Raw genomic sequence first — 9,678 nt, forward strand, 5'->3', positions numbered from 1 at the left:
AAGACAAATTGACAACTACATATTGGGAAAAAGAATTCTTCCCTAACCCTACTCCTATAGAGGGTTATTATCCAAAATATATAAAAAACTCAAGAAGCTAACCACCAAAAACACCAAACAACCCAATCAAAAAATGAGGTAAAGAACTATACTGAGAATTCACAGCAGAGGAATCTGAAATTGTTGAGAAGCACCTATGGAAATGTTCAAAGCCCTTAGTGATCAGAGAAATGCTAGTCAAAACAACCATGAGAGTCTACCTTACACTAATCAGAATGGCTGTGGGGAATTGCAGGCTGGTATCCAGTCAAGCTGAGGTCTGAACCCCGATGGTTATACTTCACCTACATGACATGGTAGGCATTCTGTCATGCTCTTAGAACTCTGGCCTCTACTAAGTTACCACCCCCAACAACCCCCATAAGAGAAGAATGGTCAGTAGTCACGTAAACAATGCCCAAACTTCTGACCTTCAGGCTAAACTCTTCCCCAGTTACCTAGCAATAGTGAAGACCATAAAAAGGGCTGTTCAGCCCCCACCTCACTCTCTTACTCTTATGCTCTTACTTCTTACACTTCACTCTCACCCTCTCTCTCCCCTCTCTTTGTCTTCTCCCCCTCTCTCTTTTCTCCTTTTCCTCTCTTTCCTCTCTCCCTCTTACACTCTTTCTCTCTAGCCTTTCCCCCCTCCTCTTTGTACCTTCTCTCTTTCTCCCTGCATTTTTTTTTTGCCCGTAGGCAAATGGCAATTTATTTATTCATTTATTTTTATTTTTATTTTAGAATTATTTTTTTATTGGGCATTTTCCTCATTTACATTTCCAATGCTATCCAAAAAGTCCCCAATACACTCCCCCCCACTCCCCTACCCACCCACTCCAACTTTTTGGCCCTGGCGTTCCCCTGTACTGGGGCATATACAGTTTGCAAGTCCAATGGGCCTCTCTTTCCAGTGATTGCCGACTAGGCCATCTTTTGATACATATGCAGCTAGAGTCAAGAGCTCTGGGGTACTGGTTAGTTCATATTGTTGTTCCACTTATAGGGTTGCAGATCCCTTTAGCTCCTTGGGTACTTTCTCTAGCTCCTCCACTGGGGGCCCTGTGATCCATCCAATAGCTGACTGTGAGCATCCACTTCTGTGTTTGCTAGGTCCCGGCATTGTCTCACGAGAGACAGCTATATCTGGGTCCTTTCAGCAAAATCTTGCTAGTGTATGCAATGGTGTCAGCGTTTGGACGCTGATTATGGGATGGATCCCTGGATATGGCAGTCTTTAGATGGTGCATCCTTTCTTCACAGCTCCAAACTTTATCTTTGTAACTCTTTCCATGGGTGTTTTGTTCCCAATTCTAAAAAGGGGCACAGCGTCCACACTTTGGTCTTCGTTCTTCTTGAGTTTCATGCGTTTAACAAATTGTATCTTATATCTTGGGTATCCTAAGTTTTGGGGCTAATATCAACTTATCAGTGAGTACATATTGTGTGAGTTCCTTTATGATTGTGTTACCTCACTCAGGATGATGCCCTCCAGGTCCATCCATTTGCCTAGGAATTTCATAAATTCATTCTTTTTAATAGCTGAGTAGTACTCCATTGTGTAAATGTAGCACATTTTCTGTATCCATTCCAGCAGATCCTGGTGAGGATGTGGAGAAAGAGGAACACTCCTCCATTGTTGGTGGGATTGCAAGCTTGTACAACCACTCTGGAAATCAGTCTGGCAGTTTTTCAGACAATTGGACATACTACTACCGGAGGATCCCGAAATACCTCTTTGGGCATATATCCAGAAGATGTTCCAACCGGTAAGAAGGACTCATGTTCCACTATGTTCATAGCAGCCTTATTTATAATAGCCAGAATCTGGAAAGAACCCAGATGCCCCTCAACAGAGGAATGGATACAAAAAAATGTGGTATATTTACACAATGGAGTACTACTCAGCTATTAAAAGGAATGAATTTATGAAATTCCTAGGCAAATGGTTGGACCTGGAGGGCATCATCCTGAGTGAGGTAACACATTCACAAAAGAACTCAAAAGATATGTACTCACTGATAAGTGGATATTAGCCCAGAAACTTAGTATACCTGAGATATAAGATACAATTTGCAAAACACATGAAACTGAAGAAGAATGAAGACCAAAGTATGGGCACTTTGTCCCTTCTTAGAATTGGGATCAATCACCCATGTAAGGAGTTACAGAGACAAAGTTTGGAGCTGAGACAAAAGGATGGACCATCTAGAGACTGCCATATCCAGGGATCCATCCCATAATCAGCCTCCAAACGATGACACCATTGCATAAACTAGCAAGAGTTAGCTGAAAGTACCCTGATTGTCCTTTTAAATTCGTTGAAGAATTGAGTTGGAATTTTGATGGGAATTGCATTGAATCTGTAGATTGCTTTTGGCAAGAAAGCCATTTTTACTATATTGATCCTGCCAATCCATGAGCATGGGAGATCTTTCCATCTTCTGAGATCTTCTTTAATTTCTTTCTTCAGAGACTTCAAGTTCTTATCATATAGATCTTTCACTTCCTTAGTTAGAGTCAGGCCAAGGTATTTTATATTATTTGTGACTATTGAGAAGGGTGTTGATTCCCTAATTTCTTTCTCAGCCTGTTTATCCTTTGTGTACAGAAAGTCCATTGACTTGTTTGAGTTAATTTTATATCCAGATACTTCATTGAAGCTGTTTATCAGGCTTAGGAGTTCTCTGGTGGAATTTTTAGGGTTAGTTATATATACTATCATATCATCTGCAAAAAAGTGATGTTTTGACTTCTTCCTTTCCAATTTGTATCCCCTTGATCTCCTTTTGTTGTCTAATTGCTCTGGCTAGGTCTTCAAGTACAATGTTGAATAGGTAGGGAGAGAATGGACAGCCTTGTCTAGTCCCTGATTTTAGTGGGATTTCTTCCAGCTTCTCACCATTTACTTTGATGTTGGCTACTGGTTTGCTGTAGATTGCTTTTATCATGTTTAGGTATGGGCCTTGAATTTCTGATCTTTTGTAGACTTTTATCATGAATGGGTGTTGCATCTTGTCAAATGCTTTTTGCATGTCTAAGGAGATGATCATGTGGTTTTTGTCTTTGAGTTTGTTTATATACTGGATTACGTTGATGGATTTCCGTATATTGAACCATCCCTGCATCCATGGGATGAAACCTACTTGGTCAGGATGGATGATTGTTTTGATGTGTTCTTTGATTCGTTAGCGAGAACTTTATTGAGGATTTTTGCCTCGATATTCATAAGGGAAATTAGTCTGAAGTTCTCTATCTTTGTTGGGTCTTTTTGTGGTTTAGGTATCAGAGTAATTGTGGCTTCATAGAATGAGTTGGGTAGAGTACCTTCTTTTTCTACTTTGTGCAATAGTTTGTGAAGAAATGGGATTAGATCTTCTTTGAAAGTCTGATAGAACTCTGCACTAAACCCATCTGGTCCTGGGCTTTTTTTGGTTGGGAGACTATTAATGACTGCTTCTATTTCTTTAGGGGCTATAGGACTGTTTAGATCATTAACCTGATCTTGATTCAACTTTGGTACCTAGTATCTGTCTAGAAACTTGTTCATTTCATTCAGGTTCTTCAGTTTTGTTGAGTATAGCCTTTTGTAGAAGGATATGATGGTGTTTTGGATTTCTTCAGGATCTGTTTTTATGTCTCCCTTTTCATTTCTGATTTTGTTAATTAGAATGCTTTCCCTGTGCCCTCTAGTGAGTCTGGCTACGGGTTTGTCTATCTTGTTGTTTTTCTCAAAGAACCATCTCCTCGATTGGTTGTTTTTTTTTTTTTTGTTTTTTTTTTGTTTTTTTTTGTTTTTTTTTTTTTTTTTTTGAATAGTTCTTCTTGTTTCCACTTGGTTGATTTTGCCCCTGAGTTTGATTATTTCCTGATGACTACTCCTCTTGGGTGAATTTGCTTCCTTTTGTTCTAGAGCGTTTAGGTGTTTTTCAGGCTGCTATTGTTTGCTCTCTCTAGTTTCTTTTTGGAGGAACTCAGAGCTATGAATTTTCCTCTTAGAAATGCTTTCATTGTGTCCCATAAGTTTGGGTATGTCGTGGCTTCATTTTCATTAAACTCCAAAAATTCCTTAATTTCTTTCTTTATTCCTTCCTTGACCAATGTATCATTGAGAAGAGTGTTGTTCAGTTTCCAAATGAATGTTGGCTTTCTATTATTTAGTTTGTTATTGAAGATCAGCCTTAGTCCATGGAGATCTTATAGGATGCATGGAACAATTTCAATATTTTTGTATATGTTGAGGCTTGTTTTGTGACCAGTTATGTGTTCAATTTTGGAAAAGGTACCATGAGGTGCTGAGAAGAAGCTATATCCTTTTGTTTTAGGATAGAATGTTCTGTAGATATCTGTTAAATCCATTTGTTTCATAACTTCTGTTAGTTTCACTGTGTCCCTGTTTACTTTCTGTTTCCACGATCTGTCCATTGATGAAATTGGTGTGTTGAAGTCTCCCACTATTATTGTGTGAGGCACAATGTGTGCTTTGAGCTTTACTAAAGTTTCTTTAATGAATGTGGCTGCCCTTGTATTTGGAGCATAGATATTCAAAACTGATAGTTCCTCTTGGAGGATTTTACCTTTAATGAGTATGAAGTGCCCCCCCCCCCTTGTCTTTTTTGATGACTTTGGGTTGGAAGTCGATTTTATTAGATATTAGAATGACTAATCCAGCTTGTTTCTTCAGACAATTTGCTTGGAAAATTGTTTTCCAGCCTTTTATTCTGAGGTAGTGTCTATCTTTTTCTCTGAGATGAGTTTCCTGTAAGCAGCAAAATGTTGGGTCCTTCTTGTGTAGCCAGTCTGTTAGTCTATGTATTTTTATTGGGGAATTGAGTCCATTGATATTAAGAGATATTAAGGAAAAATAATTGTTGCTTCCTATTATTTTTGTTGTTAAAGTTGGCATTCTGTTCTTGTGGCTGTCTTTTTTTAGGTTTGTTGAGGGATTACCTTCTTGCTTTTTCTAGGATGTGGTTTTTGTCGTTGTATTGGTTTTTTCTGTTATTATATTTTGAAGGGCTGGATTCGTGGAAAGATAATGCGTGAATTTGGTTTTGTCGTGGAATACTTTGGTTTCTCCAGCTATGGTAATTAAGAGTTTGGCTGGGTATAGTAGTCTGAGCTGGAATTTGTGTTCTCTTAGTGTCTGTATAACATCTGTCCAGGCTCTTCTGGCTTTCATAGTCTCTGGTTAAAAAATCTGGTGTAATTCTGATAGGATTGCCTTTATATGTTACTTGACCTTTTTCCCTTACTGCTTTTAGTATTCTATCTTTATTTAGTGCATTTGTTGTTCTGATTATTATGTGTTGAGAGGAATTTCTTTTCTGGTCCAGTCTATTTGGAGTTCTGTAGGCTTCTTATATGTTCATGGGCAACTCTTTCTTTAGGTTTGGGAAGTTTTCTTCTATAATTTTGTTGAAGATATTTGCCGCTCCTTTGAGTTGAAAATCTTCATTCTCATCTACTCCTATTATCTGTAGGTTTGATCTTCTCATTGTGTCCTGGATTTCCTGGATATTTTGAGTTAGGATCTTTTTGCATTTTCCATTTTCTTTGATTGTTGTGCCGATGTTCTCTATGGAATCTTCTGCACCTGAGATTTTCTCTTCCATCTCTTGTATTCTGTGGCTGATTCTCACATCTATGGTTCCAGATTTCTTTCCTAGGGTTTCTATCTCCAGCTTTGCCTCACTTTGGGTTTTCTCTATTGTGTCTACTTCCCTTTTCAGGTCTTGGATGGTTTTATTCAATTCCATCACCTGTTTGGTCATGTTTTCCTGCAATTCTTTAAGGGATTTTTGTGCTTCCTCTTTAAGGTCTTGTACCTGTTTAGCAGTGCTCTCCTGTATTTCTTTAAGTGAGTTATTAAAGTCCTTCTTGATGTCCTCTACCATCATCATGAGATATGCTTTTAAATCTGGGTCTAGCTTTTTGGGTGTGTTGGGGTGCCCTGGACTGGGCGAAGTGGGAGTGCTGGGTTCTGATAATGGTGAGTGGTCTTGGTTTCTGTTAATAAGATTCTTATGTTTGCCTTTTGCCATCTGGTAATCTCTGGAGTTAGTTGTTATAGTTGTCTCTGTTTAGAGATTGTTCCTCTGGTGATTCTGTTACCCTCTATCAGCAGACCTGTGAGACTAGCTCTCTCCTCTGAGTTTCAGTGGTCAGAGCACTCTCTGCAGGCAAGCTCTCCTCTTACAGGGTATATGCACAGATATCTGGCGTTCAGACCTCCATCCTGGCCGAATATGAAGGTCCAAAACAGGACCTTTCCAAGACGCTGTGTAGCTTTGGCCTGACACAGAAGCTGTTAGCTTCTGTAGTCCACACTCTTACCTGTGCAGACTACTTTCAGCGGAGTCCGGGAACCATGATGTCTTCCACTGATGCTGAGGCAAAGCCTTCCCGGGCTGGGTGGACACCTGTCCTCTGGCCAGGAAGGTTGCTGGATGTCTGGAATCTGAAAAGGGCGCTGCCTCAGAAGCTCTGTGGCTCCCTCCTGTCCCAGAAGCTGTTAGCTTCTGTAGTGCACACTCTTGCCTGTGCAAACTACTTTCGTTGGAGTCCTGGAACCAAGATGGCTACCGCCGATCCTGAGGCAAAAGCATCCCGGGCCGGGCGGACTCCTGTCCTCTGGCTGTGAAGGTGGCCAGATGTCTGGAGCCCCAAAAGGGTGCTGCCTCAGAAGCTCTATGGCTCCTGCCTGTTCCAGAAGCTGTTAGCTTCTGTAGTGCACACTCTTACCTGTGCAGACGACTTTCAGTGGAGTCCGGAATTTTATAATTATAGCACTAATTTTAGAGAATAACAATTAAAATTATATAAAATATAAATACCAGTAATACTGGAAATTAATAAAATTTAAAATAAAAATATCAGCAAAATTAATATCAAAGTTGTCATTGAGATGATCAATAAAACCCATGAATCTGAAGAAAGACACTGGGATAGGAAAAGCAGCTGAAATTATGGGTAAGCACAGCATTTATGTTGGGAATTCACCTCCTGAGGAAACCAAAGTACATCATTGGAGAACATAATGGATAACTGTTTGATGAAGAGAAAATCTTTAATATGTAACTGAAAAAGATAGTTGAATTAAATAAATAATTTGACATATCAGTGTCACTGGCTGAAGCATTATTCAAATACTTGGTACAGCACTATTTCTCGGTTTGTCCCAGAGACTGTTTCTGGAAGGCATTACCATGTTATTCTTTTTATAAACATAAAAATCATCTTATGCATGCAATACTAAGTAATGGAAAAAGTAGTCATGTGTTGGAGAGAGAGCAAAAAGGTTTATGAGGTTTGAATGGAGGAAAAGGAAAGGGAGAAATGTAGTTATATTCTTTCAAAAGAGAAAAAAATATCCCATCTTAGGACATCTTTTGAGGTCCTGAGAAAGGCATGATGGGAGACAGAGGGTTGAATTTCAAACCCACTTGAGTTGAAACATGCATCCTTTCTCCTCTGGGACATTGTTGCATCTGACTCTCAGGCATCTGACTGTGTGCAGTGTTACATTATTGACATCCCTGTTCTTAGGCCTTTGTATTTGGCCTACACCTGTGATGCTGGTTTCCTTGGGTCCTCAGGTTGCAGGGGGGGGGGCATATTTCTTTGGATTTCCCAACCATTATACTATATTGTCTCTTTTTTGCTGAGACATTCTGAACTAGTATACATGGGAAAGCTTGTGCCCTTAGAATAGCTAATCATTCTGAAAAGATGAGAAAATATCTAATACTGTCTATGGGAGTGGAAACTTGTAGGATGGGATCTCTGACATATGTTTTCAAGTAGCTCACGTGTTTACATTTTTGATCTTATGTGATTCCTGGTTTGTTTATTTTTTATTAGATATTTTCTTTATTTACATTTCAAATGATATCCCTTTTCCTGGCTTCTCCTCTAAAAACCTCCTATCCCCCCTCCTTCCCCTGCTCACCCACAAAAAAATAAATAAAATAGATTTGTGCTCACTTCGGCAGCACATATACTAATATTGGAACGCTGCAGAGAAGATTAGCATGGTTCCTGCACAAGTAAAATTTATAATGCTCATAAAGCAAAATGACCAATCAAACAATGGTCAGATATATTCAATGTATTATACTCATAGAAAGAAACATTATTCAACAACATAAGTTAATGAATTATTTGTGTATACTACAGTGTGTAAATTATGTGGAAACAAAAAAGCAACAGTCAAGACTGTATATTGCATGAGGGAAATTTTGTTTAGATATATTAAAAAAGGCCATATGCAAATGGTCATTGTGAAACTGTCCTCCAAACATTTATACTTTTATCATTAAGTTTCTGTTACTCTCAACCTTGAGCAAAGAAGCTTCTTATTATAGTGGATATTAGTTAATCCAGAGTTAGGTGACTGTTCAATGGCTGAGGACCAATGACTATAATGTGCAGCTATAGATGGGATACTCCGTTTAGTAATGCTAGTATGTACATGCATTTATAGGTGACCACTTGATACTATATAATCTATCATGGGGCTAGATTGTGAAGAAAACTGATTCTCCCTCTCATAGCAGCCATTTATTGCCATTTTTCTAAACTAGCACAATTTCTATTGCATTTCAAAAGGATCAAGCAGTTGACAGTTTATGGGTGCTGCTTCCCTATTATGTCTAGAAGACACTGTCTTATAGCAAGATGCTGGTTCTCTGGTTCTTATAATTTTTGTATGCTCTTCCGTGGCTGTGTCTTAACCTTAGGTATAATGGTTACACTGTAGATGCAGCAACTATGACTGGAAATGCCAGAGTCATAAGCTCTCTGTGTTTTTGCCAGTTGTAGATCCTTGTAATATTCTTTATGTGTTGGAAAGAAAAAGAAAATGAAAAGAAAAGAAAGAAAAATGGTTCTTTGATTAGGGGTGAAAGTATGAGAGTATGAGTATTTTAAATACAATAAGAAACTACTTTGGCCAGCCAGGCTGTGCCCCTCCCTATTAGGTGACTTATTAATGGATGTAACATATGTTACCACCTCAAGCTATGCAAATGTCCTCAGTCTGTGCTGCAGCCTGTAAACAAGACACTTATAGGCTATGCTGCCAAAGGAGGCCAGAATAAACTAGGTGCCCTGCACTGCCACCTGAGGCAACTGTGATGTCTGCTTTCATGTTGATGCTGAGTCCCATGTCTGGGTGAGTGATCCTACTGGAATTGGGGTCTGTGATGATGTCCCTGGTTCAAGTTCCAAACAAAGGCCATGTGGATGCCCATAGTTTCTGCTGCATCCCATGTTGCATCTATCCCAGGCTGCATAGCCATGTTGATGTCTATGGGACATGCTGATACCAATGTCACCACAGATCTGAGTGACCTGCACTGCCATCTGATACCATATACTTGAGGTTGCTGAGGGCCATGGCTGGGTCTATGGTCCTACTGGATCTGGGTCTGTGTTTGTATCCATGGCCTGTTCTATCACCAAAAGCTATGAAGATGTCCATGGTCTATGCTGCAGCCTGAAGCCATGTCAGTGTCCACAGAATGTGCTATCACAAGGGGCCATACTGATATGAGTGGCAGGAGGCCATGGTGATGTCCATTTTCTTGCTGTTACAATGGTCTTTGTCTGACTGCATGGTCCTGATTCAGACAAGGT

General features: G+C 39.5%; 1 non-coding gene across 1 annotated transcript; it reads left to right on the top strand.

Moving 5' to 3' along the window:
• Window positions 1-8,017: 8,017 nt before the first annotated feature.
• Window positions 8,018-8,124, top strand: Gm22381. Its single transcript, XR_003949891.1, has one exon. It is a non-coding gene; the product is annotated as a U6 spliceosomal RNA (small nuclear RNA).
• Window positions 8,125-9,678: the final 1,554 nt, after the last annotated feature.

Source organism: Mus musculus, chromosome 11 (genome assembly GCF_000001635.26).
Source record: "Mus musculus strain C57BL/6J chromosome 11, GRCm38.p6 C57BL/6J".
Lineage (NCBI taxonomy): Eukaryota > Metazoa > Chordata > Mammalia > Rodentia > Muridae > Mus > Mus musculus.